The sequence below is a fragment of the Cynocephalus volans genome, chromosome 5, assembly GCF_027409185.1.
Source record: "Cynocephalus volans isolate mCynVol1 chromosome 5, mCynVol1.pri, whole genome shotgun sequence".
NCBI classification, from domain to species: domain Eukaryota; kingdom Metazoa; phylum Chordata; class Mammalia; order Dermoptera; family Cynocephalidae; genus Cynocephalus; species Cynocephalus volans.
In genome coordinates this window covers 57,799,466-57,809,641 of record NC_084464.1, presented here as the reverse complement: position 1 = coordinate 57,809,641, position 10,176 = coordinate 57,799,466, and the positions used below count along the sequence as shown (strand labels likewise).

The following is a 10,176-nucleotide window of genomic DNA, read 5'->3' as shown; positions in this document are numbered from 1 at the left end:
CAGTCATCTATAAAAAAATAAATATAGGGCCGAGCCGTGGGGCACTTGGGAGAGTGCGGTGCTGGGAGCGCAGCAATGCTCCCACAGCCAGTTCGGATCCTATATAGGAATGGCCGGTGCACTCACTGGCTGAGTGCCGGTCACGAAAAAGACAAAAAATAAAAAATAAAATAAAAATAAAAATAAAAAAAATAAAGTGTGCGGGAGGAGGTACATAGGTTATAAGCAAACACTAGGTCATTTTACATCAGGGACTTAAGCATCCATGGATTTTGATATCTGCAGGGGTCCTGGAACCAATCCCGCATGGATACTGAGGGACAACTGTCATTAGCAACAGCAGAGACACAGATATCGGTAGGATTTTAAATAATACTGTTAGAATTTTATTATGTGACAAGGCCCCTTTGAAGTCAATAAACAGACAATCCATTGCTGTGGCCCAAGATGGCGGCGCCACGAGCCGTTCTGAGAGGAGCAGCCGTGGCCATGTGGGGGGACTGACGGAGGAGCTGCCGGGGGAGCTGGAGCGGTGCCCCGAGACGGTGACGCGGCCTCGGGCTTGGTGCCCGCGGTGGGGCACCTAAGAAGCCAAGAGCAGGCCGGCCTCCCCGCCGAGATTCAGCCTAAGGTGGGTGAGCCCGGACTAGATGGCGACAAGCCCCAGAACACCCCCGAATTCCAAGCCCACATTGTCAAGAGCTGGGAGCTCTAATGCACAGCTGCATTACCACCTCGGAGGAGTGGGGAAGCCAGCAAAAGCCAAGGAACGGAAAATAGCTTCAGAGGATGACGGCCTCTGCCTGTCCTCCACATCCCCCGGCGGGCAGAGGCCCTGAGAGGGGCGCTTGTCCTGGCTCCGTGGCCCCTCCGCAGGCACCAGCTCCAGCTCCGGCTCTGGCTCTTGCTCTGGCTCCAGCTCCAGCTCAGGCCCTTCAGCTCTGGCTCCAGCTCCAGCTCTGGCTCTGGCTCTAGCTCTGGCTCCAGCTCTGGCTCCAGCTCCAGCTCCGGCTCAGGCCCTTCAGCTCCGGCTCTGGCTCCAGCTCTGGCTCAGGCCCTCCAGCTGTGGCTCCGCCTCCGGCTCCAGCTCCGGCTCCAGCACAGGACAGTCCCGAGGAGTGGCGGCGGCAGCACCGGGAGGCAGCGGATTCAGCTTCTGACATTCTCCAGGAGTCAGCCATCCAGGGCCCTGTCACAGCGGAGACAGTGGCAAAGAGGAAGAAAAGGAAGTTGAAAAAGAAAGCCAAGACGGTGGCCAGCGTTGACTCGACTGAAGCCGCCACCACCACCCAATGGGACCCAGTCTAGAAGCAAGAACAGGAGGCAGGCGAGCTCAGCGGGACCGGGTGTCGCTTGGGACCAAAAAGAAGAAAAGGGAGAAAAAGGCCAAGAAGGCCAGTGAGGCTTCTCCGTTACCACCAGCAAAGGGTGCAGCTATTGTGCCTACAAACTGACCCGTCTGTGGGTACAGGCCCAACTAGTTCCAAGGAAGAGGCCCCCACTGGGAACAAAACGTTTACAAGCCCCGCCTCCCTCCCCAAGTTCAAGGACTTGGCTGGCAAGTTTGGACTTTGCCCAGAAGACCCTGATCATGATTGGGACTTGCCTAAGGATTGGGGGGAAAGGAAGTGGCCGTTGGGTGAGAATACTAAGCAAGGCCTGCCCCTCTGTGCTCCCCGTGAGGGTTGGGGCAGATCTGTGGTACCAGAACATTCCATGGCCTCAGGAAGAAGGAGCCTTCCAGTTATTCAAGACTGGTGGCCAAGTGGTAAAGCTTCCACCTCCCCAAGGGAGGCCTTTTTCCTTTCCCCCATGTCTTCAGCCTGGTGGAGAAAATGAGGAAAAAGTTCCTCAAGATGCCAAGGCCCAGAAAAACTTTTTTATTTCTCCCCCCAGCCCACATAGACTTGATAGAACATTGTCTAGAAAAGGAGGATAAAGAGATTTTTTCCCCCTAGTTTTTCAGAATTTTCTTTCTCCACATATGTGAATATACCATGCATGATGATGTCTCTGAGCCAACCAGATTATTCAAATAAATTGTCAAGGGACCTCCCCACCAAAAAATTGATAAAGAATTATCAAGGTGGTCCCAATAAGGGACGCTCTAGTCAAGAAATGTACTTGGCACAATTTGCTATTCATTTTGAGAAAATGAAAGTAAATCCCTATTTCACATCAAAACCGAAAATAATTCCAGAGTATTAAAGCTTTAAATGTATTAAAAATAATGTTTAAAAACCTAAAGAAGTGTTAGAGGAAAATATGGGAAAATATTTTTACAAACTTTTTATAGGGGAAAAAAAAAACATTCTTAGCATGACCCCAAGTTTAAGATTCATAGTAGAATAGATTGATAATTGTGATTTCATGAACATTTTAAACTTTTGTGCAGAACAAAAGACATAAAAGGTTAAAAGATGAAAGACAAACCATGAGCAAATGTTTATAACACGAGTGGCAAAGAGCTAATATTCATGCTATATAAAACGTTCCTAAGAAGCAGTTCTCAAGAAAAAGATGAACATTCCAATAGAAGTACTTAGAACAATGACTTAAGTATTCAAGCCAAAAAAATATAAATGGCCAATAAATATCTGAAAAATGCTTGATTATACTAGTAGTCAGAAACATGAAGATTAAAACAGTAAGATAAAAATTTTGCCTATCGGTTTGGCAACATTAAAAAGATGTTGAAGACAGTGCAATGAAACAGGTGTTTCCACACCTTACCAGGGAGTATAAATGGGTACAAATTAGGAGGGCAATTTGGTCACATCTATTAAAACTCAAACTACATACACCTTTTGAAGCAACTCTTTCATCACTCAAACCTAGAAAAGTTCTGGTTTGCCTGGAATTAGGGTATGCAAGAGGAATCTTAATAGAAGGAAAGTTTGAGGGTAGACTGTCAGAGTCCAAAATGCTGGGATAATGAGTTTGTTCATTCTGTACAGTGCAAAGCCTTGAGGTCTTCTGAGTATGGACTGATGTGATATTTTCTGGGTAGGTGGAACAACAGTCAGCTGATTCTGTTTCCAGAAGAGTCGTTTGGGGACCATGATTGAAAAACTTACTCTTTTGGAAATAATGATGAAAATACTATTAACATGTATAAGGAAACTTAGAAAGTTAGTGGTTTTTGGTAGATTCGAAACAATTAAGACTTATCAGTATAAGCACTGAATGAGGACAGGTGTTTATTTTGTCCTTATTTAAAAATATGACTTTATAATATCTTTAATCTGACCCATGTGAAGATCCCACATTGCCTGTTCTATAGGTCTTTCAAGCAGGACTGATGTTGTGTTTTCATCCTTAGACACTGAGGACACTTACATTTGTTAGGAAGATAGCTTTGAAATACATATTCTTCCTTTTTTCCGAAAAATGAGAGTTTATTTGTAAGAAATCAGATGGAGATCAAATTAACAATCATGACTTTGTTAAAATTGTCCCAACCAACAAAAACTAACTGGCTTATAGTCCAAGGGAAATATAAAATTCTTTTGGGAGAGAAATTTAGGGAACTAGTTGATAAATTCTCTTTATTTACAATTTAGGTTTACCCTTTTCATTTTCCGCAAGTGTAAAATAGAAATAATTCCCACTTAATTTACAAGATTGCCAAAGTAATCAATACATATAAAAGCATTTTGTAAATTAGAAAAGAATTATTCTTATTTCTTCTTATTATGTAACTATCTCTTCTCTGATGTGCTGTTCAGATACTTTTTTAAAGCAAACAGTCCAAGAAGACGCTCAGATTCTCTGGGCTTTACCGACTCTAATTAAGCAAAGTTGAGCAGGGGTGATGAGAAGTAAGCCTGACCTGGGGATTCCAGGAAGACTATGTCCCTGTTACTAAGCTGAAGCCTTGGCTGGAAGAAAGAGCTTGGCACCTTCTCTGGAATGAATCACACTTTAAGAGTGTGGTGGTAACTCCTGCTATTTCCAAACGTGAGTGACTGAAAGAAATCTTCAGTTACAAGGGGTTGGAAAACAGCCAACCTGTGAGGCTTGCAGTCAGGCCTTTTACAGTAGAACTGAGCTGGGCTTGTCTTCTGGGACAAATGAACTCTACTAGGACGCCAGAAGGTGTATCGGGTGATGAGCTAAGAACAACGAATCATCCTGAATGAAGCTCCTCTAAGATACAAAGCACAGACTAAATAGACAGGAAAAGAGAAAGCTTGTTAGAAGGAACATACAGCTGTGCTAGTCTGAAAGCACCAAAAACAGAAGAAATGCTCTCAACTTGAAGTTCTAATGATTGGCAAAGGACACACAGACTTGTAAAAAACATACCTTAATTGTGGAATCGAAAAGGATCAAAATAGGAGACAGAGTCTCAAACTGGACTCTGAATGGACATCCATTCAGTGAAACATAGGAGAGTTTAAATAGGGACCCTGGAACAAAAAGACTCAACAGCCCAGCAGTTGTTTCCAAAGCGGGTCTGGAGTTTCTCTTTCTGTGTGGAGCTGTAATGCATGATTGCCCTGCATGACTACGTAGTTAACAGCTTGTGCTTGGCACAAAGCCTGGGAAATTGGAAGCGCTCAACATACAGTAGTTGACCAAATGAAAGTTTAGCAGATTGCTAGTGTCCCGAGGGAGGGGTAACTGAGCTAAGTAATTCTTTTCTTTTTGTTTTATTTTTAGCTGACGCATTATAATTGTACATATTTATGGGGTATGGTGTGATGTTTTGATACATGTATGTATACATTATGCAATGATCAAATTAGGGTAATTAGCATATTTGTCATCTCAAACATTCATCACTTCTTTGTGTTGGAAACTTTCAAAATCCTCTCTTCTAGCTGTTTGAAAATATACAATAAATTACTGTTAAGTATAGTCACACTACAGTGCTGTATGTAGAACACTGGAACTTATTCCTCCTGTCCAGCTATAATTTTGCATCCATTAACCAGCTTCCCCTGGTCCTCCTCTCCCCCAACCCTTCCTAGCCTCTAATAACCACAGTTCTACTCTCTATTTCTATGACCTAAATTTTTTTAGCTCCCACATATGAGTGAGAAAATATGCTATTTATCTTTCCATGCCTGACTTTTTTCACTTAACTTAATGTTCTCCAGCCTTATCCATGTTGCCACAAATGACAGGATTTTACTCTTTTTTTATGGCTGAATAGTATTCCGTTGTGTATATATACTGCACTTTCTTTATCCATTCAACTGTTGAAGGACTTTTAGGTTGTTTTCATATCTTGACTGTTGTGAACAGTGCTGCAGTAAACATGGGAGTGCAGGTATCTCTTCAACATACCGATTTCATTTCCTTTGGATGTATACCCATTAGTGAAATTGCTGAATCATATGATAAATCTACTTTAACTTTTTTGAGGAAACTTCATGGTGTTGACACAAATGGCTGTACTAATTTGCATACCCACCAACAGTGTATACAAGTTCCCTTTTCTCCACACTTGCCAGCATTTGTTATTTTTTGTCCTTTTGATATTAGGCATTCTAACTGGGGTGAGGTGATATCTTACTGTGGTTTTGTTTTGTACTTCCCTGATAATTAGTGATGTGGAGCATTTTTTCATGTGTCGATTGGCCATTTGTATGTCTTCCTCTGAGAAATGCCTGTTCAGTTCCTTTGTTCATTTTAAAATCAGATTATTTGTTTTTTTATTACCAAGTTGTTTGAGTTTCTTATATATTCTGGATATTAACCCCTTGTCAGATGTGTAGTTTTCAATAATTCTTTTTGTCCTTTCTGTATTTCTAATTCTAAAATTCTTAAAAATTATATCTCTGTTCTCAGCCCAAGAGCTTAATAATTCTTAGTAAGTTTTCAGCCAATCTCAAAAGATGTTCAAGAATTTAATAACCAGTTTGAGGAGAAAACAGAACAAAGATGAGTGAAATTTTTCTTTCCAGCCTTAGATTTGGTGACTAGCAAAAATTAATGTAAGCACAATTAAATAAATAGTGTATAAAATAGAAAGTGGGAAGTGGACATATCAGAATAGAATCTAAATGTACATGATCTAAGCTCACCTTATTTTACCCCTTACTTTATAGAGGAGGAAATAGAGTCCAGAGTATTTTTTAACTTTCAGAAGTCCTCACAGGTAAGAGACAAACATGAGGTTAGGGTCTCATTCATCCAGGTCTCTTCCCACTATTTTTATAAACATAAATATGCCAAAAACATGCTAAAGTATAAAATATGTGTTTAAAGTTTTACTGTGCACATACATGTATAAATATCCACTGAGATTTTAAATAATTTTAAATTAATGTCCTTCTGGAAGAAGTTTGTCTAGCTTGTAAAATTTACCAAGCTTCCAAACATTTTTCCAGATGTAGAATTGGTTGTCTTGTTTGTCTTCCCACATATTTTCTCAACTGTTTTCTCTATTATATCTGCCTCCTTAAAGAAACATAAACTTTTCTCAAAGGCAAGTGGCCCAAGGATTCCTATACCAGACAGATCTCAATGAAAACGCTACCAAAAACTTATAAGATGAGGAGTAAAATAAAACCAAGGTTCTACAGGTCCCCTGCCTGATTTTATTTAAATTATGATTTCTTTAAGGTGCTTTGTGGAGACCCGCTCTTTCCATCAGTGTGAGTGTACGGTGTGTGGTGTGTGCCCTCACATGTGCACATATGATTCCAAGATAGAGAGGAGGGAGACAACTCTACTGGGAATTCTATTTACAGAGGATGAAATATAATCCCGTAAATATTGATGCCAGAAAAGCAGCCCAGAGTTCAGCTATACGTAAGATTAGATTGTCGTTGAACATGCTAGAAAGTGTAGGTGTGAGCCTTTCCGATTAAGCACTACTGTTGATAAGGAGTCAGCTGTTGACATAACTAAATGATGTCTGGAGTCCATACATACGTAACTGGAAGAATAAGGAGACAATGGACAACCATCTCCAGAGGCACAATAGCAAATTCTAATGACTGTTCGTTGTGAACTGAAGGACAGGAATTATCAGGAATGAAATCACTTGGATGAATTCACGGAAGTGAGGGGCGGCTCCGCCACAGCCAAGCCTTCCCACGGAAGCTAGTGCCAGCACAGCTGTAGGCCAGGCATCGCCTACCCACAGCTGCCACAGAGCGAGGTGTGATGGAAACACAGCATTCTCTAACGACAGCAACAGCTCCTTGTCCATGGTGAGGACACAAGGATTCTGCACATTTTTTAATAATCAAGACCCTTCCAGCTTGGAAGGGAATTGATGAAAATACCACAGAGTTTATGTCCGGTAAAGACAAAAATAAGTGGAATTTAGAATTACCCTGCACACACGCAAAGTGTTTCCTGACATTTTACTGCTGAGAATCCTCCCTTGAATAAGATCATTCAGTTACTATAAAACTCTACCTTTATTACCCTGAGGCTGGGATCCCTCCATTTACACAGTGGTGGTCATCGACCCAGGAACATCTTTTTTTGATAAGTTAATTTGACTTAGAAATTAAGTCAAATTCTGCCACAATCCAACAATCCAACAAGTAACTATAAAAACTGGGGGTAAGATAGAAATACTAGTAATGCTAATATTCATAGCTAGCAGTAATTGAGGCTTGCCATCTGTCAGGTACTGCTCTGGGTACGCTATATGCCATGACTCATATGATTCTCCTAAGAACCTATGAATTAGATGCTGTTTTCCCTATCTTGTAGATGGTGAACTAAGGAATAGAAAGCCTAGGAAAATGCCAAAGGGCATCCAGTTGCTAAATGTCAAAGCTGGAGCCTGAGCCCTAGGCAATCTAGGTACTGAGCCTGTTTTTTTTGTTGTTGTTGTTTTGTTTTTTTGGTTTTGTAACAGCTTTATTGAGATATACTTCGTATTTCATACAATTTACCATTTTAAAAAATATATGGAAATGCAGTAAGATAAACACTTGAAAACAAAAGTGTTTTTAACTATATGATTCAGAAAATTCAAAACTTTCATAAGAGAGGAGATGCAGAAAAGAAATAAAGTAAGGAAAAAAACTTAGATCATAATGAGAAATGAGTTTGAGCTTGATTTCAACCTCCCATTACAAAGTCTGTCAAAGGAAATAAATGATAGTTACATATTTAACAAGTTAATTATATATATATAAAAGATTATTATACCCTAAAAGAACTATGTAAAATTAATGTTTGATTAAAATATTTACATCAATGGTCCTTTGTAGACTGCTTAATAGTCTTTTCTCTCTTTTTTTCTTTAAAAAGATCAACAATATTTACAAACTTTTATCTAGACTGACCAAGAAAAAAAGTGAGAAGACAGAAATTTTACTAAAATCAGAAATACAGCAGGGGCATGGCAGAGCAGTTGCTTTTTCTATCACACTGAAGTGGGCTTTGAGGAAAGAGATGTCCTCTTCTTTTTCTGGTCTCTGCTGGTGACTCTCCTTGTGTCGCTGCAGTTGGGTGTCTGGCGGGCCTGCTGCATGGTCGCTGTGGCTACTGCAGTGGTGCCAAGCTGCTTTTGTGGCACCCGTGGCTGTGGCGGGCCACCCCTGAGGAAATGGTGCTTCGGCATGTTCCTTGCCTGTTTCCCTGCGGGGGGTACTGTCCTCAGTTCATGCTTGAGGACCTGCGGGGGGTACTGTCCTCAATTCATGCTTGAGGACCCCGGGCCTGCTCTGTTTCTTGCCTGTTTCTGGGTGGAGGGGTCTTCCCCTCAGCTCCTGCCTAAGGACCTCAGGTGTGCTTTGCAGAGCCTGTTTTGACCCAGGTGCCCTGAGATACCATTTTCCTACCTTTTAGTTGTTGTCAAACCAAGATTTCCAGTTACATTTGAATTTCAGAAAACAGCTAATTTCAGATAACAAATAATGCCCCAAGTATTGCATGGGGCATACTTATACTAAAAAATTATTTGTTGTTCCTTTGAATTCAAATTTGTCTGCATTTCTTGTGTTTTTATTTGCCAAATCTTCCAACTGTATCCCAGAGGGAACTATATGCACCAAGGAAACAAAGAAAAAAGTCTGATGAGTTTGAGCTTTGGTCCCAAACCTCAAAGCACAACTCCTATCAGAGGACTAGGCTAGGTGCAGAAATCTTTTCTTCTATCCTAGAAACAGTCTAGAATAACAGCTTTCAAACCTGTCTGGCCATGAGCATTGCTTACGTAGCTTTACTAATACCCGTCCAATACCCTTAGTAGGTTTAGGGTAAATAAGATGGGACACCTGTGTTTTCTAATGAACTGCCAAATGCTTTCTCTCCTCCTCCTCTTCCTTCTCCTCCTAGATTTCTTCCTCCCATGCTTCCCCCGCCTCCCCAGCACACATACTTTCTTTATAGTTCATCTATTCACCATTGGCCTACAATGACTGTAAGTTACAGTTTCCCATTTCTAGCAAGCCCCAGGAGGCAGTCCAGAATCCACCTCTAGTGCGGAAGAATGAAGAAGGAGGCTGAGAGTTTGAGAGAGGGCTTCCCCACGATGCGCAGAGCTGTCACCAGGCCTTCCTGAGCTGGATTTGCAGCCTCAGGCCTGGTGTATGTGTGGGAGAAAGATTTTTCAGAGAGAAAGACAGAGTGCCATCTGAGAGCCAGGCCTCCCATCTGGAAGCAGGCCCTGGCACAGAGAGAGAGCAGATGACACCCACGTGCACCAGGACTGTTACCCTATTTGAAAGCTCCAGCACTACAAACCAGTATCTGGTGATTCAAAATTTTAAAAATCTTTCCTGGAAGTGGAGAAAAAGTGGGAAAGGGGCTGGAAATAGCATAAGCTCCCTCTGCAATGTGTCTGCACTTCATGAGGGTATTGTAAAATCAACTAAGTAGGACATGACAATTTACCAATAAAAATGGAATAAAACAAAAACAAGTAGAAAATATCCAAGGGTACATTCAGGAAACAATCAAGTTCTGTTTCATAAAACAGTTCTTAATTTTAAAAACTTTTATGTATATATGAATGTGTGCGTGTATATATATATATATATACACACACGAGGGGTCTTCAAAAAGTTCATGGAAAGATTCATATTATCTTTTGTTTCTATTTCTCCATGAACATTTTGAAGTACCCTATAACATATTTTTTTCTTTGGGAACCCATCAAAAATGTTTGAAAAACACTGCTCTAGAAATAAATATTCATTAGTTTTGAAAAGCAGAAAGCACAGGCCAGAAGGAATAGGACTCAAACAGATAAGC

General features: G+C 41.0%; 1 pseudogene; it reads left to right on the top strand.

The window, feature by feature from the left end:
* Positions 1-789: 789 nt before the first annotated feature.
* LOC134379053 (protein CUSTOS-like) lies at positions 790-1,454 on the top strand (annotated as a pseudogene).
* Positions 1,455-10,176: the final 8,722 nt, after the last annotated feature.